A 2,500-nucleotide genomic window follows, 5' to 3' on the forward strand; every position below is an offset into this window, starting at 1 on the left:
AGGCATCAGTGCCACAGGGTTCAATTCTTGGCCCACTCCTGTGGAATATCTACGTGGATGATCTTCTCCAGCTACTGCCAGGAGTCATGGCCTATGCTGATGACTGCACCCTCTCCTATACCTATCCACGCCAGGACAGTGGGCGGGCTGCTGAGGCCATCAATCAGCAGCTACGAGTGATAAAGGAGTGGGGTGCTCGCTGGCAAGTGACATTCGCGCCGGAGAAGACACAAGCAATGGTTGTCTCTCGGTCCCCAGCCGCCATGGCAGCAATGGCAGGAAAGTTGTCTTTGGCGCTGCTGCTCTCCCACTCCAAGATGACGTCAAGATACTTGGAGTGGAGGTGGATCGAGGGCTGAGGTTTGACAGGCATGTCAAAACCATTGCCAAGAAAGCCTCTCACAGGATCTCCGCTCTCAGAAGGATCGCCAGTTTCCTCGACAGGAAGGGGAGACTGCTGCTGTACAAGGCACAGGTGCGGCCCCACCTTGAATACGCAGCTCTCTCCTGGATGTCCTGTGCCGCCACACACAGAAGGAGACTGGACAGCATCCAACGCCGCGCCATACGGCTAGTAGATGCTGCACTACCACCTCACCCAGAGCCTGAGCGTCCCCTTGATTCACTGGAACACCGCAGAGACGTGGCGGCGATCGTAGTGTTCCATAAGGCACAGGTGCAAAGAGTGCCACATCTGGCAGGGCTGCGTCATCCTCTAAGAGTCACCGCACGGAGCACGAGAACGGTGCTCAATGGTGGTGACGCCGTAGAGGTGCCGCGATCCCACGGGTGTCAGCATCAACGCACCTTCGCAGGACGCGTCTCCAGGATGTGGAACTTGTTCACGGCCGCGGTGCCTCACGTCCAGGAGATGAACACACACAGTGTCAAACTGATGGCACATAAGTGGAGACAGACACTGCCAACTCCTCTGACACTCTTTGTGACGTGACACTCAGTGTAGTGCAGTGCGTGAATAGTGCTAGTGAAGTGAAACGAATAGTGCTCCATTTACATGCTGACCATCTTGTATATTATCTATTTTTAAGTCTTGTAAATATTGTAGAGAAATAGATTGTAGTACCCTTAGAATAGGTAGCACACGACAGTGCGCCTTTGGGTACATGTTCCTTTGTATTAAGTTTTGTTTAAATAAAAAAAAAAAAAAAAAAGAGAGAGAGAGAGAGAGAGAGAGAGAGAGAGAGAGAGAGAGAGAGAGAGAGAGAGAGAGAGAGAGAGAGAGACAGACAGACAGACAGACAGACAGACAGACAGACAGAAAGACAGAGACGCTCAAACAAACAAGGAAAGCAACAATAACAAAAGATAAATGATTTGGAAAAACGAATTAAAAAAAAAAACAAGAAACAAAGAACCACAATATGATAAAAATGAAGATTATAAAGAAATAAAAGAAAAATAACAAAACACAAAAAGGGAGAAACGGGAGTAAGAAACCGGAAGAAAATAAATGAAATAAAGAAACTAAGAAATGCAACAGAAAATGGAATCAACACGAATAAAGAAAGAAAATATTTGACCAGATAACGGTGCACGAAGAGAGGGAGGGAGAGAGGAAGAAGGATTGACATGGACAGAGGCAGAGAGGGAGGGAAAGGGAGAGAAAGGAGACAGGAGAGGCTCACGTTACACCTGCCACGGCCCTTTAACCTCCCTCCGCCCGGCCCAGGTGGAAGGTAAACTTTCATGTGTGTGTGTGTGTGTGTGTGTGTGTGTGTGTGTGATAGAGAGTGTGTGGTGACAGACTTTGTGGTATGAACAATAACAATTAAAAATTACCACTACCACTACTCGCACTGTTCTGCTATTGCTCCAACTTCTGCTAGTACTACTACTATTACTGCTGTATCTGCTACTACTATTAATGCTGCTGCCACTACTGCTGCTATTACTAATATTATTATTACTGCTACCACTGCTAATGTTACTACTATTACTACTAAATAGTAGTAGTAGTAGTAGTAGTAGTAGTAGTAGTAGTAGTAGTAGTAGTAGTAGTAGTAGTAGTAGTAGTAGTAGTAGTAGTAGTAGTAGTAGTGGTAGTAGTAGTGGTAGTAGTAGTAGTAGTAGTAGTAGTAGTAGTAGTAGTAGTAGTAGTAGTACTACTACTACTACTACTACTACTACTACTACTACTAAAAAGAAAAAGAAGATGATGATGATGAACAACAACATTGATTTCAACAATGATAATAATAATGATAATAATAATGATAGTAATGATAATAATAATAATGATAATAATCGATCAACTACGCAAGAGTAAAAGAACAACAACCATCATCACCAAAGCATTCTAACTAACGTAAGATTTATTTATAATGGGAGACACTGCGACACACACACACACACACACACACACACACACACAACACTATCACTACCACCAGCACCACCATCACCACAACTACCATCACCAGTTCACAATCTATATCACAACAATGGAAAAAAAAAATAGTTATGAGATGCAGAATCATGA

General features: G+C 44.4%; 1 protein-coding gene across 7 annotated transcripts in view; it reads right to left on the minus strand.

Moving 5' to 3' along the window:
• LOC123518415 (protein espinas-like) overlaps positions 1-2,500 on the minus strand; it is a 514,427-nt gene that overhangs the window by 182,093 nt on the left and 329,834 nt on the right. The window lies entirely within an intron of this gene.

The sequence above is a fragment of the Portunus trituberculatus genome, chromosome 43, assembly GCF_017591435.1.
Source record: "Portunus trituberculatus isolate SZX2019 chromosome 43, ASM1759143v1, whole genome shotgun sequence".
Taxonomy (NCBI): Eukaryota; Metazoa; Arthropoda; class Malacostraca; order Decapoda; family Portunidae; genus Portunus; species Portunus trituberculatus.